This window comes from Tursiops truncatus, chromosome 17 (genome assembly GCF_011762595.2).
Source record: "Tursiops truncatus isolate mTurTru1 chromosome 17, mTurTru1.mat.Y, whole genome shotgun sequence".
Taxonomy (NCBI): Eukaryota; Metazoa; Chordata; class Mammalia; order Artiodactyla; family Delphinidae; genus Tursiops; species Tursiops truncatus.
In genome coordinates this window covers 40003642-40030666 of record NC_047050.1, presented here as the reverse complement: position 1 = coordinate 40030666, position 27025 = coordinate 40003642, and the positions used below count along the sequence as shown (strand labels likewise).

Genomic DNA, 27025 nt, shown 5'->3' with positions numbered 1-27025 from the left:
TCAAAAGTGAAGACACAGAACACAGTGGCAAAGTCTCTTAAAATCACCCAGTCTAGTTGGTGGCCAAACTAGAGCCCCCAAAGCTTTGCCTCCTAATTCTTACTATGGCACCGTAATGTCCTGCAACGTGAAGCTATCAGAGCCAGTCAGCCTGGGGTTCAAAAGGATTAGCTGTAGCTAATGGTTAAGTGTTTATTATGTGCCACGCATTCTGTGCTAAGTGTTTATAAGCACTGGCACATTGAATCATCTCAACAATCTCCACTGCTGACCAAGGAACTGAGGCTTGTCCAAAGACAGGCGGCTCAGAAGTGGCGAGCAGGGGTTCACGTCCAAATCTGGGCTTCAAAGTGTGTGGTCATTGAGAGTGCTGGCCGTGCTGTGCCTTCCCCCAGCCTCCCTTGTGATTCACACACAATAAAGGTCCTGAGAAGAATTGTAATAAAGAGTCCTGCTGAACTCTGCTTGATCCAGGACTTTCAAACTTTGGCCATGGAAATTCTCCAACACCCCCCCTCCCCGAAAATCTATTTAACATCTTTTAGAACTAGTATTCTTGGCATCACAGATGGGGAAAAAAATCTGTGTGAAGAGTTAGAATTCTAGCTTAACAATTTCTTCTCTGCCTAACTTCTTGCAAACTGCCCATGTGAAGGATGCCAACTGCCATTCATTCATTTTTAGTAATACCTTCATCTCTATCAGATGTCCCATCCAAACCAAAGATGTAATGGAAGGAAAGAAGCCTATGTTTATTGTTGGGAAAAGATACTGCTGTCCTTGAATATGTGAGATATGACTGCATTATATATTTCCAGGCAAATGCTATTGTATTTACCAAACACTTGTTTACAGAAAACTACCTGGTACCTAACAACGTCCTAGGCATATTCTACTAACCTGTATATAATTCCCACAAAAGCTGAGGTCAAAGGTGAGGTCACACATGAAAGCAAATTCTTAAATCCTTACTTAAGAAATCCTTAAGAAAGATCTTTAGCTCAGACCTGTTTCAAACACCTAGACTAGTCCTTAATTACTAGTCCTTTTAGCTTTTTGCTAAAGTCTCTAACTTTAAGAAACACTTCAGCATACCTTCCATAAAGTGGGGATTTAGTTTAAATTATTTACTGGTGCATATTAGGAAAATAAATCCAATGCTGAAAAGAAAAAATCAGGTTTATGAAGGCAGAATCACATTTGGGTGTGAGTGAGGCAAAAAGATGACTGGGCTGCTCATAAAAACGTCACATCAAAAAATAAATTCTAAAAAAAGTCAAATCATCGGCAACTGTGGAAAATTTCAACTGTTCCATGAACCTTTTGAAACAAACCAAAGCACGACAGATGACAGAATTCCTACCGTATCTATTCACAATCCTGCAGGTCTGAACCACTCATTTGGAATTGACCAGTCATGGCGGATTTTCCTGCTGGACACTGTAAACAGAGTGGGAATCTTATCTCACCACTTAGAATGTACGTTCCTTGAAGAGGTCCAGGAACCAGGAGCAGGTCTGATGTTTTCTGTGTCCCCTACTGCTTTAGAGCCAGCATACGGTAAAGGTTCAAGAAAGAGTACGAGAGGTCACATTTTTCTGAAAGGCTAAACCCAAGCTTTAAGCCATTTGGTGAAAGGAAATAACCATGTATTTTAAATGTTAGCTGGTTACCTCACATCAAGGAAAACTCAATCGATGTACTCTTACTAGGTCTCTTTTTAAAAAGGGAGATCTGGGGGCTTCCCTGGTGGCGCAGTGGTTGAGAGTCCGCCTGCCAATGCAGGGGACACGGGTTCGTAGCCCTGTCCGGGAAGATCCCACATGCCGCGGAGCGGCTGGGCCCGTGAGCCATGGCCGCTGAGCCTGCGCGTCCGGAGCCTGTGCTCCGCGACGGGAGAGGCCACAACAGTGAGAGGCCCGCGTACCTAAAAAATAAAAAAAAAATTAAAAAAAAAGGAGATCTGGAATTCAGCCTTTTACTGTGAGGAGAACTAACAGAAAGATAAGTATGACCTTAGAAGAATCCACCAACTCATTACGAATGCCTCCAATGAGCCGGGTACAGCACTTGTCTCTGGAGAACATTTCAATGGCTGAAAAGTGTTTTAAAAAGTAACACTGAGTTAGTGTACTTCACAGTAGAAATTTTCCTCTTTGTTTAAAAAAAAGAACTGAATGTGGTTCAAAGTACTTAGATTTTCTAGCCAACAAAGCTCAAATAAAATCTTTCTCTAATAAAACGCTCAGTCCAATAATCAGCGTGTTAAAAAAAACAACAGCAAAATCATCTTGCCAAAGGATTACTTGACTCATCTCAATTTATATTTATGATTCAACAGAATCCACATCATTTTCACCAAACATGCCTCACTGTAGGTATATTGGTGCGGCTGGAGCTTCAAAATTATTTTTCTCCCTACAACGTTTGTCTGTTGAGTCTACGGTAGGGTACCTGGCTCAGTAAGTGGTTTGTTGGGTAAATTTCAACCATCTTCTCAGATAGGAGGACCCAGAAAATCCTGTATGCTTATTTAACGGAATGATGCAACCCTCCTCTGCCCCCAAGCATTACGACACACGGAACAGGCAGGATGCAGGTCCCCAGTCCCATTTCTCTTTAATCTAGACCTTGGTAACAATGAACAGCCCTGATTACACAGACTCGTTGAGAATATGCTCATCTACCGATAATCATACCACTGGCATATCACTCTACAAAACCCCATGTTCCAAAGCCCTTAGTTTCTATAAGCCACCATTTCATGAAGAAAAGCCCTCCACTAAATAAACCAAGCAGAAAGAAATCTAAACCTTGCACCCAATTTCTTGACATACTTTATGCTTTGTCACCTAGAGAAACTACAGGGACAGCTAATTAAATGCAAAATCTCTCACCTGGAGAGAGTTCTCACTTTATGTCCTTTCATAACTTCTGAATTTCGAAACATCTATACTACCAAAATTCAATCAATATGTTTTTCTTTTTAAATCCTCTTCCTGAGATTGGTTTACTGCTAATAGTAAACAAAAACCAGTCTTCCTCTCCGGGAGCAAGGAAGTCAACCGGAAGGTAGGGGGTTAGGGGTAGGTAATGGGGGACAAAAGCGGAACACACCAACACTTCTTACTTCTGTTTGTGGTGAAGCGTTCGGATTCTTGATCCAGAGAGAGAAGGGAAACCACCTTTGTCTCGAATTAAATTCGTTGGCTACAAAAACAGGGCTCTGTGAAGCAACGTATATTAAAGCAACGCTTGGGATGCAGAGTGGGATTATGTTGAATATGCATGACACACAAAAGGAAAATGTTCATGACTTACAGATGTGCTCCAAGTTGTGCTTTCTTCCTTTTTTGGAATATCAAACAGAGGGAAGTAAGCGGTTTGCAGCCATGTTATCATAAGCACTGCTGCCTCTCCCCCTCCCAAACTAGAATATTCCAGTTTTTATTTTGCCATCCATACGACCACAGTTTAGACTAGGGTAAAAATAGAAGTCGTGTGGGCCTAACCTGAAAACTCCCAAGTGTTGGAGAGGGTCAGTATTAATATATTCTAACTGAAATAACGAGATTCTGTTTCCTGGTGGCGTTTGACAGGAGGGGGGCGGCGGGAAAGAGATTTGGAATTTATTTCTCATTCAGAAGTGTTTTGTAAAAACTACCATAATGGAACAGACTCCAAAGTAAGCACAGGAAGCCAACAGGCTCTGGTTTAGATTTAATAATTCACTCAAAAGGCTTTTCATCTGCTACAATTTTAGGCCCCAAGGCACAACCACATATACTCTCCACCCTATACGGGAGCTGACAGAGTGCCACAGGACACCTACGGGACAGAAAAATGGGAAAGACCCGTCCAAAGGGCACACCACGCCCTTCCAGGCTCCAGCTGATGCTGGAGCATGAACCTGCTCCTGGCAGTGAGCGGCGGTTGGTGGATGGAATTTCCAACTGAGCCTGTATTTCAGGTCTAAGCTAGCACTGAGTTTGAACCTTGATAGGAATATGGGAAGCTTTACTGCGGGCCAGTCAAGAGAAGCTTTATTTCAAAGATGCCAACTAAAAGAAATGGGCACAAGTCCTTTGGGAAGCACACTGGCAATGTGTTTTAAGAAGATATGAAATCTTTCTTACCATCTGATCAGGTATTTCTACTCTCAGGAATTATCCTAAGGAAATATTCTAAAAAGAAGGAGAGGTGGTATGGGAACATATGTATATGTATAATTGATTCACTTTGTTATAAAGCAGAAACTAACACACCATTGTAAAGCAATTATACCCCAATAAAGATGCTAAAAAAAAAAAAGGAGAGGTGGGGTGTTTACTACTGCATTAAAGCGAACTCACTGAGACAACCTAAATGCAACCCTAGAGGGGTAGCTATGTCAATTGTGTATGATACGTTAATTTCTCAACACAGCCATTAAAAATCATATACCACAGAACAATGAGTAAAAAGTTTAGACAACACACTATATTTAAAAAGCATATATTGCTTTAATATTTTCTAATATTACAACTCTTAAAATTTCATATCATTTGGTTAAGCATTGAAAGGTGAGTGGAAAAATGAAGAGAGTTAATTGGTGAGGGTGGTGGCTTGTGAATGATTTCATTCCTAATTGATATTACTGTTATATTTTCCAACATATATATGCTGCTAAAGGCACAGAAAGCACAAGATCAATGGAAAGGGCCAGCGACCAACTTCCAAACACCAACAGTAACTTCTAACAGTTAATGCATTCAAACAGACAGGTACATACATATATAAAGAACCTAAAGAAAGCATCATGGGAGTATATGGGTGTATAAGTGACAAACACTAACAAAAAAAGTGAACACTTCAGAAAAGTGCCACAGAATCATACCACAGTGCTTGGGCCACTTCCGATCCAGTTTAACTGAAGCCATAAAGGCAAAAGGTATAGTAAAATGGACATTTAATCACAAGATTCTAGGTTCTAAAATGTCCTGGGTCTAATTACCCATCTCATTAGCTACTCTTTGCTCTTGAGTTATTTAAAGCAAGGAAGACACTCCACATCAAGGTGAGGCTGCCGGTGCCCCAGTCAACAAGCTCCTTTCCAGCTTAGTCCCCCCCTGCAGTGGCCACTACCTGACCTGGGAGCACTGTGCCCCCGACACACCTCCAGGGCTGATGTGCCAGTGAGCCCCCAAGATGTTTCGCGTTGTTCCTGGTTTTCAGAGTCCATTCTGTTACACTGATCTCATCTGTCTGCAAAGGGAGCCTCTTGTTCTATCTCTCCTTCTGCTGATTCCAGAGAGCCTTGGATTGGCACAGTGACTACCTGATCTAGGAGACTTTTTCAATGAAGAAAATGACATGCGGCTACTTCCTTACGCTGGAAGACTGAGAATGTGTCAGTACTTATCTAAATAAAAGGAACAAAGCTACACAGAGAGGGATACACCCAAAGGGGATGAGAACACGGATTTCAAAAGTGGAGTCAACGGCTTCCTTGATGGCACAGTGGATGGGAGTCCGCCTGCCGATGCAGGGGACACAGGTTTGTGCCCCGGTCCGGGAAGATCCCACGTGCCGCGGAGCGGCTGGGCCTGTGAGCCATGGCCGCTGAGCCTGCGCGTCCGGAGCCTGTGCTCCGCCACGGGAGAGGCCACCACAGTGAGAGGCCCGCGTACCACAAAAAAAAAAAAAAAAAAAAAAAAAAAAAGTGGAGTCAAGCTGTTCTGAACATGGGCTTTTTTTAAATTTTTAATTTTATGTTGGAGTATTGTTAACAATGTTGTGTTAGCTTCAGGTGTACAGCAAAGTGATTCAGCTATACATATATCTATTCTTTTTCAAATTCTTTTCCCACGTAGGTTATTAAAGAACATTGAGCAGAGTTCCCCGTGCTATACAGTAGGTGCTTGTTGTCTATTTTAAATATAGCAATGTGTACATGAACAGTGGGCTTTTAACACCTGGTGCCAAGTCATAGCGGCGGCTGCACCGTATGCCGAAGGATTATTCACATTCTGGATTATCTACTGGAAAAACACTCTGCTTCTGCCCAAGGCACATAGCCCCTGGCCCTGTATTTCTTCTTGTTATATAAAGGAACTGTTCTTGACCGAACTTTCCAACCAGTAAACAATGAAGGCCAAGCAGCTTTTAAAGAAATGATTTCCTTGATAGAGGAAGCGGGGGGAAAAAGTTTAAAGGTATTAGAGTCCCATTATGAAATCCACTGTGGACCCTGCATGGAATTTCCCAAGAAACGAAGCCTGAGCTCCCAGACAAAAGCACCTGTTTCACAAGGACTGTTTACAGTCACGTGACCTGTGCCATCTCTCAAGCGAACGCAGTTTAGAAAGCGCTCCTGTTGGTGTTCTCAAGTGTTGTTTATGAGTTATTTATCTGAAGATAACATTTACAGTCTTGCCATAGGAAGAGGAAAGGAGATGTGTGGATAGTCATATTTTTTTCCAAAAACAGTAAACACTTTATTGGCTGTTCAAATTAACATGTGGGCAAAGCCTTCAAAAATCCAAAAGGTATCCTAATCCACCCCAGTGCTGCCTGTCTTTCTGATCTACCTCCATCAGAATCTATCTATGAAGACATTCTGACATTCTGCTGATGGAATCGTAACTCTTATTCTTAAAATACGAGGATGTCAAAGATGAAGGGAAAAACAGAGCCTGCAAGATGGTAAAATTACATACTCAGTTAAAAGATAATATTTAAGAAGCTCTTTAGAGAATATATTGAAAAGAGCCTGTCATTATTTTTTGCACCCAAATGAGGCCAATTCAGGGTAATTCGCTAGTGATAATTAAAAGTCTCAGCTGGAACACACATTCATAAGTACCATTTCATAGGAGACACAGCACTTCGTTTTCTAAAAATATGGGAGATAAGGAAAAGCAAATGGTTACGAGTCAAAAACATATCAGATCATCGCAAGGAATTTTTTTTTTCTCCAGGTGAATCCAGTAATAAAAGCAGCTTACTAGCTGATTCCATCAGTTCTGAAGCAAGCCATACCGAAAGCCTCTGAGGGGATTTCGCACCCAAGTGTGCTAAATTATTTTCTAAAAATTCCCACATTCCCCAGGATCTTTCCTTCTTCCCAAATTACTGGGCCACCCCATGCCTGCAAATGCCTTCTGCAAAGCAACCAATGGCAAGATCTATGTGAAAAGCCCCGCCTTTCCGGATGACAGCCGCCTGGAGCTACTTGTTACATCTTCATTTCCTAGAGAGCACAGGGTCTTACTGAGAATTAAAGCCCGGGGAGCCCAGTCCACATTCATGGTCTCTCACTTGGGTCCTGTCACAGCCTTTTGAGATGGGACCGGTTTCGAATAGATGGAACTGCTCCAGGCACCCCGCTGCCGCATAGCGCCTCTGCCCACAGAGTAGAGTTTATTATTTAATTGGTACAAGATCAGCAGGCAGCCTGAGAAGAACTCTCTCCTGGGGCTCAAGAGTAAGAGACCCAAGGAAGATGCGGCCACTCCTCACTGGCCTCCAGGCCACAGCTGAGGATGTGGAAGCTAGGGGGCTATCAGTTTCTATCCTTCCTAACTTGGACTGGACCTACCTGCCTTTGGCCAATGCTCTGCAACACAGGTATATGGATACTTCCATCTCTCTCTTCCAGCCGCTTACACACGGCTGGTAGAAAAACCACTTCTTCTTGCCCCCCCTGCTTTGGAGGCTGAGGGATTCGGCTGTCTGACGGCAGCTGCCAGGGCAACCTCTTCGGCATGCAAGCCAACAACCCCTCACCTAATAGCCTTTCCCCGCCCGGCCGCCCTGGCGCGCCGGTGCGGCCACAAGCCCTTCATTCAAGTGGTCACACGGCAGCGCAGCCCCCGTGGAAATCCGCTTGGAACTGTTCCAGCTCATACCAAAGAAGGAGGCTTCTAATACAGATTGTTCTTTTAAAATCCTTTAGAAAAACAGCTGTAGTCAATCGTGCTGGGGAGCTCTGTAAAAAGCTGCCACTCGGAAAGCCCTAATAATGATTCTTTCCCCTTGCATGGCTTTTAAGAGAGCAATCCCATGGGAAGAAACCGTAATCAATTTCTTGAGACTTTGCTAACATGAAACAGTGTCTAAATTAAAATATACTTTTTAAAATGAAAGGAAAACCATAGTAAATATAAGAAATCCATCCGTTACCCTGCCTTTTATTCAAGGGCCAACGTGTTTGTCTTCAAAGAAAAGTCAGTTGAACAAATGCAATAATTATTAAATACTGATTAAATCTCAGCAACTCTTCTAAGAGTTGTTTAGCAGGTGACCCTAGCCGAAAGATTAAAGGGAAATCTGTCTTCATTTGAGGTCTGACATTTCCAATTCTTCATTTGCAAGATAATATGCCATTTTCTCTGTGCCTATTCTTAGAGAAAACTATCAATTCTAAGCCTGTGTTTATAGACAGTCATGATTCCAAGTGGTCACATCCTGAATGGACGTCCAAATACCAGAATATTTTAAGTCTTTTCATAGGAATTCTGGTAGATATATTATTCTGTCAAATTTGCCTTTCCACATGTGGCCCTCTTAGAAACCCAAGCATGTCAAAAGGTGAAAAATCAATATTTAAAGCTACAATGTGCAAACAGAGCAATTTGGTGTTTTCAGATGAAAATTATATTAAAAACCCTCACCAACATCACCAGCCAATTTCTAGATTAAGCATTAAGGAAAAGCACAATTTCATATAATGTCTGTTATCTGTACTTCTATTTAGAAGAAAAAAACCTGAAGACTTTATTGAAATGCCATACATAAAATGCATACAGAATTCAAATCTAAGTAGACTGAAAAAACCCATAACACTGTGTCAGCATGGCACTCACCACGTGAATGAAATTAGAGCTGATCACATCCAAAGAGCTGGCAAAAAAGAAAAAAACCAAGAAAACTTAACTGTCATTTGCTTTGCTCCCAAATAAGAGGAATCTCAATTTCAAGGGAATGAGCTACAATTTCTGTGGCAAATATCTGATATCTGATATCACATTCCTGGCATCCAAGGACCATAGGCGTTTACTCAGGGGTGGGTATACAATTTGCAGATTTATTAGTTGACAAGTTTAACTCCCTCTCCACACCCAACCCAACCCCTCAAATTAGAGAAGGCCCCTGCTTTTTCACCAAACTAAATAAGTAAGAACTCAGAGTTCTATAAAACTCCGTAACACTAGCTGATCAAGGGCCTAAACCGTTGGCAAGCTAGGCCTCCTGGGGTTGTCACACAAGGAGGATTTCACAGCTTCACTGGCCTGGGCAGCCTTTTTAATCCCCAGTAAGTTATTTTAAGCAACTTTTCTCCAGCAAACAAATCTCTGGCCTTCCTCTCTTCCATTGTAAAATTGTTACAGCTCAGAAACAGCTAAGCATTAAGGAGAAACCAGAATCGGCCTGGTCAACTCATTTCAATTCCCTCCTTCCATTTGAATGCTCTAGATCAGGGCTGTCCGATACAATTGTCTGTGATGATGACAATGTTTAAGACATGCCTTGTCCAAAATGGGAGGCACTAGTCACATATAGCTATCGAGCAATTGAAATGTGGCTGGTGCAACAGAGGCACTGAATTTTTTATTTTATTTACTTTTAATCAATTGAAATTGAAATAGCCACACGTGGCTAGTGGCTACTACAATGGACAGCGCAGTGCTAGGGAGAATGTTTAAACTGTTGTTGGAAGCCTGGGCATATCAAAGCTGTCTGCAGCTGCTGGGCTAAGCCGCTGTGGGGTTAAATGCTCTCTCCTTAAACAATAACTGCATATTAGCAGAAATCAATGCCTAACACAGAACTGCCTTTTCCATCACAACACTCCCTTTGCACTACACACCTGTCAGAAAAAGTAAGGATTCAATCTAATTAAGTCATAACAACTACTGATTTACCAAACACCTACTATGTGCCGGAATGTTCTATCATCTATTGAAAAATAACGATGACCTAGAGGGGTGGGATAGGGAGGGTGGGAGGGAGGCTCAAGAGGGAGGGGATATGGGGATATATGTATGCATATGGCTGATTCACTTTGCTGTACAGCAGAAACTAACACGGCACTGTGAAGCAATTATACTCCAATAAAGATGTATTTAAAAAAATAAATAAATAAAACAGTAAGCTTTGTGGATAAGCAAAGTGTGGTAGCGCCGAACAGTGGAATAGTATTCAGCGATAAGATAAAGTGAGCTATCAAGCCAGTAAAAGACAAGGAGGAAACTTACATGCATATTACTAAGTGAAAGAAGCCAGTCTGAAAAGGCTACACGCTGTACGATTTCAACTATATGACATTCTGGAAGAGGCAACACGATGGAGACAGTAAAGCATCAGGTGTTCGGGGGAAGGAGGGACCGAGGAACAGATGGAAAGTGAGATTTTTAGGGCAGTGAAACTATCCTGTGTGAAGCTGTAATGGTAGATACATGACATTAAGCATTTGTCAAAACCAACAGAATGTACAACACGGTGTGAACCTTAATGTACACTGTGGACTATAGCTAATGATAACGTACCAATATTGGTTCATTAATTGTAACCAATGTATGCAACAATAAGGAAAATGGGCAGGGGTCTGGGGGATATATAAAACTATATACTATCTGTTCAATTATTCTGTAAATCTTAACATGTACTCCCCCAAAATAAAGTCTATTAATTATCACGACGTCCAAGTCTCTGGTGAATTCCTAAGGCCTGCCCATGTACCTGTGCTGAGCTATGCTCCTTTCTAGAATAAAAACACACGTTTTTTGGCAAACCAGCACACACGACATGGTTCCTGGGTACTAACAACGTGCGTATGTGGCTGCCTCACACCAATGACAATTAGGTTCACGAAAGAAATGAGACCTTCCAGACTTCTAGGAGTGATAAGTGGCCCATTCACAGTGGTGATGGGTGTCTGCATTCATGCTTATTCATTCACTTTTGTCTACACTTGCTGCATCAAGCAAGTAAGGGAACTGCCAACAACAGACAGGCAAATGCAGTCTTCTCCTGGGGAACTGTCTACATGATTAACAACATCTGCACCACTGTTCTATCCACTGAGCCATCACAGTCATCCAGATATTCTCTGATGCATTAATAAACTACCAGGAATAAAAACTCTAGTATACTCTGTTTTTCTGTTTTTTTTTTTTTTTTAATTGTAAAAGACATACTTAGGACAACTGGGGAAAACTGAATGTGGACTGGATATTAGAAAATATTATGGAGTATTAGTTCATCACTACTGGGCCAAGAAAGTGCTGTTTTCCTAACAAGGGGGAAGAGTGAACTGCACTTGACTGAAAATTAAGTTGGCTTCAACTAAGTGGACCCACAGAAGACGGCATGGGAGGAGGGGAGGTGATCAGACAAATCTTCTAGAAGAAAAGAAGGCCATGAACTTGAGAGATAAACTACAGCCCTAAAGAGTTTCCACCTCTGAAGACAGAAAAGGGGAAGACATAGGGGTAAGAGAGGCATTGTCATATGGGGGGGAAATCCAATCTAGGTAAGGAACTCCCTTATCAGAACCACGTGTGCAGATAAACTCTTTGGGGTCCTTTCTTCGGACAAACAAGTAGGACGGGAGCAGGCCACCTTTATATATGGGGGCTTCACTGGAATTCATCTGTGTATTCAAAAGCCTAAAGCAACAGAACTGGAGACAAAAGTTATAGGCTGTGAGCACCAGGAAACAAAACTTGGCCTTCTTGAGCATGTGAGTAACGGGGAGGTTATTAAACAGCTGTGTCAAGAGAATGGAATTCAGAACTTCATTCCCATCTCCATCCTCACCGACCCCTTCATTTAATTCAATGAGAAATTGGTGGTGGCGCCAAATCCTATTAATCTTTATGTATTAACACATGAAAAGGGCAACTTGCAAATTCAAGCTGTGCGCTTCTGATTTGTGTCCTTTTCTGATGGCGTTATACTTCGGTAAAAAGTTGACTGAAACACACCAGCATAAAGAGAGCAACCTATGTCTTAGAGAATAAATCCTTTTCCCTGGTCACAGCCTTCTCTTTCAGACAAGTCTGCATTTCCAAGATCCGTAACAGGTGGATCGTGGGGTCCTTTTTCAGGCACTTCTATATATCTGAGCACGAAACTCAGAGATGTCAACACTTGCTTGGGAACATACTTAGCAGGTTTTGCATCTTTTTTTTGGGGGGGCGGGGGGACAAAGCAAATGCCCATAGTTCTCATGAAGGAGAGAGGCTTGGATTTCTAGTGGTTTCAAACATACATGTAATGCAATAAGTTTTCCATGCTTCTTGAGTTTTCCAGAGCATAACATATGGAGGGAAGCGTTAAATGTCTTTCTCACAAAACAATAAGACTAGACTAACGTCTCACAACCTTCTGTGGAAAGCTGTCAGATGACTCTGGACAAGTGTGATTCCAGCCACAACAGGCGTAGTGGTAAGTGCCTATGGACTGTAGGGCCAGCAGGTCTGGCTTTGTCACTTTTCGGCTGATGGAGATGGTAGGCCTGGTAACCATGGGTAATCACTCTCAGCTGGTTGTTGATGGGGTGGGGGTGGGGGGAGGGTGGCTGCTTCTGCAGGGAATATTTAGGGACAATTATGATGTAAATTCTGAACAGTCAAATGGCAACTCTGGATAAATTCCTGGTGGGACAGCTGCTGCTATATATACTTGAACCTCAGGTAGGCTTTCTTGCTGTGATGAAGTGGATGAATTGTGGTGACAATGACCTCATTTCTCTTCACCGCAAGTTCCCAGGGGCAGACTCCAGGCCTCCTGCTGGCTCAGCTACCAACCCAGGGTCTTGCCCTGAAGATCCAGTCTGCGTCCAGCCTTGCCACCCCCCGAGAGGCACTGGAGACGTGAGAGGACCCTGGGCTAAAGATGCTGGCCATGCAGTATCCACTGAAGTCAAGAGTTCATTCGTTCACTTCTTGAGCACCTACTGTGTGCAGGATGCCATGTGAGGTGCTGAGACCACGAAGCTGAAGTGGGTTGACACCAGCTAGGCGTGGCAGCAGGGGGGGTCTGAGGGGCAGGAGGGAAGAGGGGAAACTGGGGACAGAGAACCAAGACATTTAGGGGACCCAGACAGGATGGGGAATTACTCAGAGGAGCCCCAGTTCTGCACGGGGGAGGGTAGCGTGTGTGTCCAGGAACAGGAGTGATAGTGAGATGAGGCTATGAAAAGGGTCAGGTCATGAAGGGTCTTTGGGGAGAAACTAAAGAATTTATATTTATTCTGTAAGCAAATGAAGGACTTCAAGGAGAAGTTCAGATTTGTGCTTTTGGAAATATGAGGCTGGATATAGTGCAGACGATGGATTAGAGGGGCTGGACTGGAGCCACGGCTGATGAGTCAAATTATGGCAGCAATTATGTAAGAAGTCTAAGGCAGAGAGATTGCAAAGGACAGAGTCGGTGGTATTAACGTGGGTAGCATCTGCAGGACCTGCCAATTGAACGAATGAGGGGAAAGAGGCTATAATGATATTTAAAAAATGACAACAGTAGCTGCTATCCTTGTTGAGCATTTGTGTAAATGCTCAACAATGTAAATGGATGAGACCCCAAAATACTCCCAACACCCAGTAAGACAGGTATTCGCCCCATTTTACAGCTGTGGAACCCTGAGCCCTAGCGATCACATGGTGTGTCCACCATCACGCACCGTATAATCCTAACACCCAGGTTTCGTCAAAGGAGGGGGAGAGTCTTTCACTGACTCAGAAATACAGGAAGAAGCAGGCATGCGGCTCACACAGCAAGGTGGTTTGAGACATGATGAGTTTGGTGACCACGCAAGCAGGACGTGCCAGTGGGAGTCACTAGACAGAGAATCAGAAATACCTGATGGATGATAGGTTCCTCCCCTTATGTTGAATGACCAGATTCTTACAGACCACTGGGCCACGTGCCAGAAAGGTAGGCAACATGTGAGTTAGAAGGGGCTGAAGAGAATCCAACCTGAAGTCAGCACACCTGGACAGAAACTCGGAGGCGGAGCCTCCTTACCTGTAAGATGAGAAAATAACAACGCCCATCTCCCAGGTTTCATGGGAAGATTAAAGAGAGGCAATGTGTGAGACAGCTACTGTAAACTGTAAAGTAAAAAACCCAATGCATGATTACTTATAATTGTGTAGACACATCTGCTCTTTATGGCAGATCCGGTACGCTGTTGAAAAAAAGTGACTGTTCTTCAAACTCAAGCTCCTCTGGGGAATCACACGGCTTTCTTAGTCTGTGTCATAATGAAGCCTGAGGGTCACAATGATCTGGTAACTTGGATATAAAACAAACCAAATGAAGCTGATCAGGACTGAAGAATAAAGGAAAAGCTCTGTTACTACCCTAAACCCAACTCCACCTCCATATAAACTATCCACAAGGAGTTCCTCATGTGGTTAGAAAGTGGGGAATGAATGTAGTTCATGACTTCTATTACTTGACCATTTGACAGTCAACAAAGATGACACAACGGTGACCCCACAGAAACAGATCACAATATGCAGAGCTGAGAGATCTTCTAGGAATTATGGGACAGATTTTTGCTTTGTGGCCCAGATATCAATACTTACATAACATACCTCTACTGTTTTTAGAAAATTAGCTTGCACAGCACCTGGGCTACCAGGAAAAGATGTCTAGTCATCCCAGGGGAGCTCAACGCTTCCAGTAACTTTTAAAACTCCACATAGCCTGAGGAATCCACACCCACCTCTTCCCCTCACACCACCTGAGATGCCCAGAGCCACTTAGAAGCGTTTGGTTGGGGAGTTCAAACAGGACCCAGACCACTTCCACAAAAGACCAGAGCCCAAGGCGGTAATCATCATTGCTGGCTGGACCCACTGGTCCCCAGCAGGTGGCCAGAGAGGTTTCAAAGCCCAGAGAATGTTTTCACCAAATGAAAGATTTTTAGGTATTAACCATCTCCCCCTCTAATATGAACAAACATTTTCCACCAGGGGCTCGGGTATCGAAGACTATTAAGAAAAAGATTTGTCCTACAGCACCTCCCATGGGGTCTCCTCTCATCATCCCAGGCCCCCTGCTCCGGGAAAGGTGGTAATAACATAACGAGGCCACCAAGGTGGGTGCGGGATGCAGAGCATGGCCACGAGATGACCTGAGCCAGCACCGACGGCCTTTAATACATGGATGAACCACCCACCTTGCCTTCCTAACCACCCTCCCCTACGGGGAAGGCCACCCCTTCAATCTTCTTATCCTGAGTCAAGCCCTTTCCAGAAGGAAAAGTCTCCCTGTGCAATAATAATAAACGCCTGCAATGACTTGATAGAGACAAGAGATCCAAAGGTGCTAATGATACTATTATCTTTCCCTCCACATTCCAAAAGCCACAAAGGTGGCAAAGACAAAGGTTTATAAAACGGGAAACATTCAAGAGACTGCGTTCAGAATCTTTTTATGATTTGTGACAGTGTCAGTCTGTGGCCAGCTAGGTTTTCTTCCATTTCAACACAGATTTGCTATCAGGCGTAGTGCTCTGCAAGCTCTCAGAGGAAGGGTGCTGTCCTCTGAGGCGCCCGTCAAAGAACAAGTAATTAGAAACAATGAAGTGCGTTCTTTGCTCGCAGGAAGGGCATAACAAATCCCAAGATTAGGTTCCATCAGATGAAACTGCCATTTTGTAGGTCAGAAATATTAGCAATTTTGTATGGTGTCGTCTATACAGACTTTGCATTTTTTTTATTGCTTTGTTTCTCATCTCAAGTTGAGCAGAAGTAGTATCTGAACTCTTCACCATGGCTCATAAGACTCTACATGACCTGGGACCCCCACCTCCATCCTCATCTCACCCGCCTCCCCAAGCATTCAAAGTTGTTCCCACCCCAGGACCTTGGCACCAGCTCTTCATCTGACTGAAACTCTTCCCTCATGCTTCTGTGTGGTCAATTCCTTCTCATTTCAGAGGACTCATCTTTTCTTTTCGAAGATCTCCTCAAAAAAGCCTTTCCTGACCATCTTACCCACCACTCGCTATCCCAACATAGTCCAATAAGAATACAATGCGAACCACACACGTAATTTTAAATTTTTAGTAGTCAGTGGCATTAAGTACATTCATATTGTCTAGTAACTATCACTACCATCCATCTCCAGACTTTTTTCATCATCCCAAACTGAAACTCTATAGCCATCAAACAATAATTCCCCATTTCTTGCCCCTCCAGTCCCTGGCAACCATCATTCTACTTTCTATCTCTAGGAATCCAATTATTCCTCATATAAGTGGAATATACAATATTTGTCCTTTAGGGCCTAGCGTATCTCACCTGTCATTTATTTAGTATATTTTATTTAATCTAATATATAAACAATTTATTTTAAGATGTAATCAATGTAAAAATTGAGATATTGATAATTTTCTTTTCGTATTAAGTCTCTAAACTGCAGTGTGTATCTTACACAGCACTTCACAGTGTGGACTGGCCACGTCTCTAGGGCTCAATGGGCACGTGGCGAGCGGCTGCCGTAGTGGATAGTATAGGTCTATCACATCACCTTTTAAACTTTTTTCACTTACTTTTCTCTAGCCAAAATTATTTTTTTCTTTATATGTCTATGTGCTGTTTTGTCTCCCCCCAGCATAATATAAGTTCCTCAAGGCAGGGCCTGTGTCTTCTGTTTTTTTGTTTTGTTTTGTTTTCTGCTCTAAGCCGAGCATATATTAAATAGAACAGAATCGTTTAAATATTCCTAGACTAATGTCTTTAGAGCAGATGCTTTTACAAGTGGAAGACTCCATCTCCAAAATATCACCGAGATCCTCTACTATCTGGAATACGAGCATCCCTGGGGACCACCAGTAATCAAATGTTCCCTTTTACAGGAAGACTCAGGGCAGCATGGACAGTGGTTAAGAGCCTGGACTCAGCCTTGTCTGGCCCTGCCACTTACCATCTAGGGGTCCTCCCTGAAGCTCAGGTTCCTCATCTATAAAGTGGGGATGATCGTAATAGTGCCGACCCCGTAGGGTTGCTATGAACCTTAAATCAGTTAATATTTGTAAAGCGCTTTGAACAGTGCCTGGCACATAGGAGGCACTCCGCCTGTTTGTTAAGTCAATAAATCACGCTGATATGTCTTGCCAGTGCCGTGTCAGGGATGACTGCTCTGCTCCAGGCATCTCCCTCCTTTGCACAGTCCATCTACACAACAGTGCCAGGATTACTTTACACGGGCACACACTCCCCTGCTTAGAGCACTAACAACCTCCACTGGCTCCAGGAGCTAGTCTAAACTCCGAAGCAGGGCAAGCAGGGAGCAAAGTGGGTGAGAACAAGACTCTGGATCCAAAAGACTAGGGCTGGGCCAGGCTCTGCACTTATAAGCAACCTGTGAGGACCGATTCAACTTCTGTGCCTCAGGTTCTCCACCTATAAAACAAATAGTACCTACTTTCTGGGCTGTTGAACAATTAGAGGTGTTAATACAAATCAAGTCCTTTCATAGTGCATGGCACATAATAAGCATTCAGTAAATAACTATTATTATTACATTATTAACTATTATTATTATTTAAAACTTACGTTTTAAAGGTATATTATGAAAAACAAATTCGTTCGAGGTGCTTCCCCCCCTTTTGTTTAAACCAACTTGTTGGACTGGCTAACAATTTTATTCATTATGGTTACCATTTCATTTTTCACCCCCACAAGATGTATTCTTTCACTATAAGATGTGCCCAATGTAATTAAGAACTTCTGAGGAAGAGAGGAAAAACCCACAGGCTTCGTTGCAGACAGAGGGTTTACCTGACCCCTAACTCATATAACTTTTAAGACAAAGCAAAGAAAACGGAGACAATTCTCCTTTAAGTGTAGAATAAGCTTTACTGGCATGTTAGATAAAGAGTTGGCAATTTATGTCTCTACAAGGAAACAGGGGGAAAAATATGGACATTCAGTGTGCAGGAGACCTAGGTTTGAATGACAGCAAGAGTTCACAGGAGTTGCCCCTGCTAAAAAGTGAAGATTATACCCCTACAATGGTAAAATGACACCTGCACATAAAGTGTCTTAACAGTGCCTGGCACATAGTAGGTACTCAAAAGATGTTACTCCTGCTCCACTTCTCAGAATACAGCTGGGAAATGAGGCTTTTATGGCAAAAATAAGTTGAGGAAAAAATATCTATGACAACTAAATTATCCCTGTGAACACTCAATCAGATTAAAGATGGCAGAGCGTGCCAAAACTTAAGACTTTCATAACAGGACACCATTTTCTCTTCAAACTGCAAGTGAGAAATGAGAATTCTTCCCTATCTTTTTGCTACTAGAATTCTTGAAGTCAGCCTTTGATGACATTTGATAGATATACTTGAACATACACACACAAACACATACACAGACTCCCTCCCTAAATATAAGTGCTTACAAAGGAAAGCATGAAAATAATGCCCATGCTTCTCAAATTGCAAGGTCAGAATGACTTTAAAACAAAAAAAATCTTAGGGAAAGTAAGATCAGCAAAAATATTTTCTTGAATGTTATATATGCTTATTAATTGTCTTTCACATAAAACTAATAAGTACAATAGTTATTATAAAGGCTTCTTTAGACATGTAAAATATGCCCAGATAAACTCTATTATGGTTCACGTTTCATTATTTTCCCAGGAATGTTGTGAGTAGAATGATGAAAACCCTTTCACAATATTCCTTATCATTCCTTATCATTCACGAATTAGCTGTAGCCTTTGCTTTCAGAGCCATAATAATATTAATGGTTTTATAACTCCAAAGCATTAGGATGAATTAAATGCTCTTAAGTAATCAAGAAATAATTAAAGGCCAGGAGAGAGTTTAAGTGTTTAAGTTCATGAATTTACCAAAATCCACTCCAATGCTCTTACATGAAATGTGCTTTTAAATTAAAATCCCATATTTCTTTAAGAGAAAGCATCTAAGAAACCCACAATAAAGTCAGCCAATACAATAAACATATAATATAACCACGACAATTATCACGATAGACACCAGACATTTCATTCGGCTGCTTTACATCTATGCCACACTTTCATGTCATCCAGGAAGATGCTCCCCACACCCAGGTGAGGGAGTCAATGCTCCCAGCACCCAGATGAGGCAGACCAGGCAGTGGGCATCACTGACATCCAAAAGGGTGCTCTCTCTTTTTCTCCACCATCCTGGTGTGTGCAGTAGAATCTGTTCCTCACCAGGTCTACTCACAAGATTTTCAGGATCAAGTGATTCCTAGCCAAGAAACAAAACAGAATTGTCCCAATTCCCCAATGGATTTGGATGAAAACTTGTAATAAAATCAAGTACAAATCCAAGAGGAGACACTGGAGAAGAACCAAGCTGGGTCTATAAGGAGTTGCACGTAAGCTGGCACACATATTTACGCTGTTACCAAGGTCACTTGTATCTTAACGTATCACTCTGAAAACATTGCTACTATCTGGACAGCCGGATGTGCTTTATCGGGAAAATGATTTTTTCTCTTCGTTTCAATGTTTCTGCACTAGTGGGCTGGCTTGGTAATAAATACGTTAAGACCTTTCGTTTGGAAAAAAAAAGAAAAGAATGTGAGTCTACAGAGTCCTACTCGAGATCGCACTCCTACTCGATATCGCACAGCTACTAAGTGACATAAGAGGCGGGAAAGACAGCAGGCTCAAGCCCAGGTCTTCAGGGCGCCACGCCCACAGTGTTCTTCACTCACAGTATGAGTCTTCTGGGGGTAACAACCCAGATATTTCAACTGGCTGCAGAACGTCAACTCCACAACTTCTGGGTCATGGATTCCTCAATTTTCCACCCCTGGACCTTCACCTTCCGCACTCAGGGGAAACATCATTACATTCTAAATGTCTCCAATTTCTTCATGGCAGTTATCTATGAGGCTTTTTTTGATCAGACACACCTAGGGTTTGTGGAAGGAAATGCAGTTTTCCCCAATCTTTGTGTGATGTGGGTGTGATGGATGTCAGGGAAAACTGAGACACAGCCACAAGGTGACACTCTCAACACTACAGTCATAGGAGCAGCTCCTGCTGGTGTCACAGAGGTTCACTTCTGACTCCCCTTCTCCCACCGCCGCCCACCCTGTCCTCACCCTAATGGACAAGACCACATAAGAACACAGTGCTAGGATGTACGTGTTTTATACTCAGTTTGTCCAAAACCCTACTAAACTAAGACTCAACCTAAGTTCATTTCTTCTGCATAGAGAAACAAGGAAGATTTTTTTCAGTATGATGATCCCATAGGACCTGAGATATCTTCTGAATAAAAGATCAAATCAGATTCAGGGTGGTTTCAGCAATCAGTGTGATTCATCAGGACCTCACTGCACTTAACTATAAAATGAGAGATTGAGCATCTCTAATAAAACTTTCACCTCTAGAAAAAATTCTGACAATTTAAAAAAATTGATGACTTACAAAGAGCAAATGTACCCACTTAGCCAGACTATTACTAAACAAAAATCTCATTTCTAAAACAAACTTCAGAAATAAGATCTTAGTGTATTAACGCATACTATTCTTTCATATAATCATTCATTCATATAATATTCATTCATAAAAAACTGTAACCAAAATACTTGATAACGTTTTATGCCTTTACTGTAATGCTTAACACACTGTAATTTTCCTAAAAACGACTTTCCTTTCCTCAATGTACAATTTTTAAAAAATAAATAAATACACCTGGGCAGAAAAAGATACCTACCTACCCTTTGATAAGCTTGCTAACTTATCAAAGTTTATGAAGTGGAGTGAATGGACAGAGAAAGACTAAAATGCAACAGAAGACAAGTCAGTTTTCCAAAGGATCACAAAGTTCAACTCCCAAAGCAATGGGCAAGGCGCTTTCCCAAAGCACTGGCAGGGCTGACCTCGTCACTTACTTACGGGAAACAATAAAACTTGTAAAGATAAACCACAGAAAAAAAATCTAAAATCTGATGGCATTTCCTTGGAATGTTTTATTTTGGGTTAGATATCAAAAGTCCAGAGGTGTGTAAGGGAAACATCTTAGGTACGTTCATACAACAGCAAGCACTCTTCAGGCTTTCCCTTTAGAATCCTTCACAAATGAAGCCCCATTAAATGAGAGGTCCTTTACCTCTCTGTGTGAAGCCAGGCCACAGGGAAGCAACGTTTAAGGGACTGCAGGCTAGACCTGCAGAATGTAACTGCAATGAGAAGAGGAGTGAAATCTATGAGGTATTGATTACCTTTTCAGGAGTCCCAAACACCCTCCTCGAACTGCATTCACCCTTGGACCTGCCCTTGCAAAGTTAAAAGCATGAAAAGTGCCTCTTAACAGGTTGCAGGCCACCTCTCTCTTTTCCCACCCCTACTAATGGTACTACAGGCGGCTTACACAACCATTTGAAATGGGACAAGGACAGACCCTACATTTAAAAACAAGACTAAAATGTAAAACCTTCTCGCTAGGACAGATGAGGACACCTGAGTCTTTCACAGGGTGTAATTACCAAGCCACCAAGCTACAAGATTATGCCTAGGCCTGGTAACAGAAAGAACCACCAAGACGCTGGCAAAGCATCAGTGTACAGGCCTGTAGTTTGGTAATTGGCAGTTGACGGGCTGTAGAGCCTGTTGGTCTGTAATGACAGAGCGAGGTCATCGGTGGCCTGAGAGTAAAGATGACAAGTGTCCTCATCCAGTATGTAGAGAGGAAACAGAAGTATAACCCTCAATTCAACAGTGCTTTCATAGGCAAAGGGCCTGTCAGATGGCACAGAGTAAGAGCTTAAATTATACGTTTTTTAAAGTTCAAAACTCAATTTTAGCACTGCTGTAAACAAACTCCAGTGCACAGATCTGAATAACTGACAACCTTCTTAAGAGTTAAATTTATCTTTTAACCCAAATGTATTAAACATGGATGGTAATACTTCCACATCAGCTTTGAAAATTGCTTAGAAGAGCGGTTCTCAGGGTATAAGGTGGAGCTCTGTACCACCAGCATCGGCATCACCTGGGTACTTGTTAGAACTATAAATTCTCAGACCCCACCCCAGACCTACTGAAACAGAAACTCCAGGGTGGGATGCAGTGATCCGTGCTGTAACCAGCCTACCAGGTGGGTCTGATGCCCACTGAAGTTTGAAGACCACTAGCTTAGGAGAGAATGAAGACACAAAAGTGAAAAAGTATAAGATACTTATAGGAAACAGGGGTACGGAAAGAACCCTCAGCTTAGTTAGGTAGCAAACAGCATGAAGGAATGTACCAGAAATAAAAATGAAAGTTAGGTAGAGAAGCCAGGATATTCAAGTTGGTTGAGTGCCAGCCTAGGAAGCCCACACTCTAGCTGGGAATTGTGAGCTCTTGAAAGTTTGGGGGCAGGAAGTGAGATTGTGAGAAGGGTGGATTAGGAAAAGCTAGGAAGACTTGACAGAAAGCTGTCAAGAAGGCTACTCTAGAGCAAGGTAATGAAATATGGACATGGGAGGGATTTGTAAGGTGTCAGGACTGGAAGTTTCAGTAAGACTTGGCAACAGAGACATCTCACTGACACCCTTTATAGAAAAAGCAATGAAAAGGATAAGTTTGGGAGAAGACCAGCTAATGTCGCTTTCGGTGTTTGAGGTACCAACAGAGTGTCCAAGGAAAATGTCTATCAGGTGATTAGAACAGTGAAAGAGAAAAGAGCATAGAGCCAGAAAAACAAATCAGGGATGAGGCGTGCATGTGAAAATGGTGATGTGAAGCTACAGAGTGAAGTGATATTGCAGGGGGAAATGTAAAGAGAGAAAAAAAAAAAAAAGAATGGGACTCTTACAGTGAACTGGCCCCTCTCTTTTTTTTTTTTTTTTTTTTTTGCGGTACGCGGGCCTCTCACTGTTGTGGCCTCTCCCGCTGCGGAGCACAGGCTCCGGACGCGCAGGCTCAGCGGCCATGGCTCACGGGCCCAGCCGCTCCGCGGCATGTGGGATCCTCCCAGACCGGGGCACGAACCCGTGTCCCCTGCATCGGCAGGCGGACTCTCAACCACTGCGCCACCAGGGAAGCCCTGGCCCCTCTCTTACATTCACTAACCTATCATCAAATGAACCTTGACCTCCGTGGGAGAACCATTCAAGTCCCCAAATAGGAAATCTGGAATTTAGATCAGCCTGCAGATGCAGAGAGAGAAGTGGGGTAATTTAAGCACAAAAGCTCTGCTTGAAAACAATCCTAATTTTATTTTAGGTTTCACTAGAATGAAGAAGTGAAGGTGAGGACTACCAATTATATTTGTATCAATGGAATCCCTGGTTCTAGTAGTTACTCATTCTCACTGATAACTATCTTACCAGTGAGAATGAGTGTGCTATGAACGGGTAGCCTGCAGAAGAGAGGGAAACGAGGCTTGGACTCATTGTTATTCTACTGATGCAGAGCCTCTGGTAACAGTCCTTTCCTCAGAAACTCCCAGAGCTCCCAAGACCCACAGGGAGTGTCCTCCCTGCCAGCCCCCTGCCAGCCCGACTCCCCCGTGAACCACTGCCTTCAGAAGGCCTGCCAAGAACAAGCAAGGGAGGCAAGGCAGCTCCAGCAAACATACTGCCTCTGTCACTTACCTTTAAGTCACTGAAAGGCTGTGGCCCAGAAACAGACCGGCAGAAACACAGCTGACTCTTGAACAACGCAGGGGTTAGGGGTGACAACCCTCCTCACAGTTGAAAACTCCACCTGTAACTTACAGTTGACCCTCTGTATCCCTGGCCCCCCATATCCATTGTTGCCAGTATCCTCTGCATCTGCCTGTCACGCCAATGATTCAACCTACCACGGATCATGTAGTAGTGCAGTATTATATTTTACTACTGAAAAAAATCCACGTATAAGTGAACCCGCACGATTCAAACCCATGTTGTTTAAGGGTCAACTGTATAGTCAGTTGATTTTTAACAAAGAGGCAAAGGCAGTACAATGGAGAAAAAACATGTTTTTGACAAATGGTGCTAGAACAGCTGGACATCCACTTGTCCCCCCCCCCAAAAAAAAGTCTAGACACAGACCTTACACCCTTCACAAAAATTAACTCAAAATGGATTATAGACCTAAATGTAAAACACAAAACTATAAAACTCCTAGAAGATAACATAGGAGAAAATCTAAACGACTTTGTATATGAGAATGACTTTTTAGAGACAACACCAAAAGCACAGTCCATGGAGGAAATAATTGATAACAATTCATTAAAATTTAAATCTTCTGCCCTGTAAAAGACACTGCCAAGTGTCTTTGAAGACAAGCCACAGACTGGGAGAAAATATTTACAGAAGATGTATCTGATAAAGAACTATGATCCAAAGGTTGTGCAGCAAGTGGTCTTATTTGACAGGGGCCACCTGGCCATTCTGTGTTTACTAGCCTTGACTCGCTTTCTGCTCGTTTTTTCTCCCCATCGCGACCCTCTGGGTTTTGTTCTTAGTCAGATCCTTTTACTGCCGGTGCCCAAATATTTTCCCACAATAATAAACATTTCCAACTAAGGGAAGGAACTGGGAAAATAGATATGATAAGGCAAAATTTTTCTTTTTCGATATGGTAAGAACTTTGTTAAATCTACGAAGGGATGCCGCACCATGGGGCCATGGAACCACGATGAAATAAACAACAGTGGAGCAATATCAAGAGGCTCGTGAGTAGCAGCTACCTGGAGAATAAACTCAATCAAGGCCATCCCACTCACCTTGCACAGTAAGGCTGTTGTGAATTCCCACTTCTCCACAGTCCTTTGGAAATCCAATGTTTGTTTATACAAGGGTTCTAAAATGGGCAGGGGCTTCCCTGGTGGCGCAGTAGTTGAGAGTCTGCCTGCCGATGCAGGGGACATGGGTTCGTGCCCCGGTCTGGGAGGATCCCACATGCCGCGGAGCGGCTGGGCCCGTGAGCCATGGCCGCTGAGCCTGCGCATCCGGAGCCTGTGCTCCGCAACGGGCGAGGCCACAACACTGAGAGGCCCGCATACTGCAAAAATAAATAAATTAATTAATTAAATTAAATAAAATGGGCAGGACCAGGGCGGGTGGTGCTTACAATATGACAGATGCTCTGGTTGTTTTCTCTTTTTCTCACCAGCTCTCTCTTTCAAGGACACTACCCTTCGTTTCTTGTCTATGTGAAATGTGTGTACATTTCTATACCTAGAAGAAAATCCACCTTGCTTGGCCACACACATACTGGGCACACTTTGACATGGATACTAACACTTGGAGGGTAAGTAAACACACTCAAGCTGATGGCTGTGTTTTCCTGCCAAGGTGTGGGACTGTTCACTCCAGCTTTGAAGAGCTATTTTATCTCTCTTTTAAAAGACTAAGGGCTCTTAATCTAGTACGCAGGGAGTATATGGATGGTTTTAAGGGAGCCATCAGCCTCCTGATTTTTTAAAAAATAAAATCAAGTGTATGTGTACAGCTTTCATCAAATTCTCAAAGGAGTTTGTGATCCAAAAATAGCCCAAGTACCACTACACTAGGTTCTGCAGGGAAATCCAGAAACACTTCTTCCATCTTAAAAGTCAAACCCTAGAGTCACATAAATAATAAAACTATAGCTTTAAAAATATAAACTCTGTCCTTTTATATGCAAACATTTGTTATGCATCATATTATGTTCCACCAACTATTTTAAAGGATGAATATTTGAGACCCTTTAGTAATTCAGTTACACACCTCCTGTGGAACAATGAACACATACATCACTTAACACTTTTATATAAACATCCTTTAATCTTCACAAAAAGCTGTGAAGTAGATATTATTCATGTTTCAAAAGTATGAAAACAGACTTACAAAGTTAAAGTTTTTTCTCAAGGTCATAGTACTAGTAAGCTGGGGTTTGAACCTAGGTCTTCTGATGCCGAAATCTGTGGTAACATTCTGTAAAATACTAGTTTTGCTTTTTGTTTTTTGGGTTTTTTTGCAGTACGCAGGCCTCTCACTGCCGTGGCCTCTCCCGCTGCGGAGCACAGGCTCCGGACGCACAGGCTCAGCGGCCATGGCTCACGGGCCCAGCTGCTCTGCGGCATGTGGGATCTTCCCGGACCGGGGCACAAACCCACGTCCCCTGCATCAGCAGGCGGACCCTCAACCACTGCGCCACCAGGGAAGCCCTCTGTAAAATACTACTTTAAAAAATATCAATTGGACTATAGAGACCGAAATTTGATTAGTGGTTGCCTAGAGTTGAGGAGGGGGGAGATGGAGAGAAGAGGTGAGAACTGCTGGGCGGTGGGGGGAATGACTGCTAATGAATACAGGTTTTTTTCCAGGGGCCTGATGAAAAAGTTCCCAAGTTAGAGTGTGGTGATGGTTGTATCCCTGAGCTGTGTACTTTTTAGATGGATGAACTATACGGCATGTGAATTACATCTCAGTAAAGCTGTTAAAAAGTCAATTAAAAACTAAGGGAAGGAATCAATTTTCAATATTTTGTCAGCTTTAAGATCAAAGTAAATACAACTCAAAAACTCACGGAGGTATTTTGTTTCCCCAAGTATTTACAATTCATTTCACATTAGGAAGTTCAGTACTAACTGGAAGAGAAAAGATGGCTTTACTATTCCTGGATTAATTCCAGCTTGGTTAGAATTTGGCTGCAGAACTCCTTAGTTTCCTCCCCGCCTGTAGAGTGGGGACTGAACTACTTATTTACACTCTAACTTAGAGAGGGATAAAAATGGAGACAAAAGCCTAATACTCAGAAAGGTTTAATCCCTAAATCATTACTGGTCATTAGGGGTATAGAAACAGCAAGTTATACTAATGTCATGAGAAGTACTCATGAACACAGCATTTTTTTTTTTGCGGTACGCGGGCCCCCTCACCACTGGGGCCCCTCCCGCGCAGCGCACAGGCTCCGTACGCGCAGGACCGGCGGTCAGGGCTCAGGGGCCCAGCCGCTCCGCGGCACGCGGTATCCTCCCGGACCGAGGCACGAACCCGCGTCCCCCGCATCGGTAGGCGGACTCCCAACCACTGCGCCACCAGGGAAGCCCTCAA

At 42.9% G+C, this 27025-nt stretch overlaps 1 protein-coding gene and 1 pseudogene across 1 annotated transcript in view; one reads left to right on the top strand and one right to left on the bottom strand.

Moving 5' to 3' along the window:
- SDC2 (syndecan 2) overlaps nt 1–27025 on the bottom strand; it is a 120381-nt gene that overhangs the window by 20575 nt on the left and 72781 nt on the right. The window lies entirely within an intron of this gene.
- On the top strand, nt 17924–19365 carry LOC109548334 (large ribosomal subunit protein eL39-like; annotated as a pseudogene).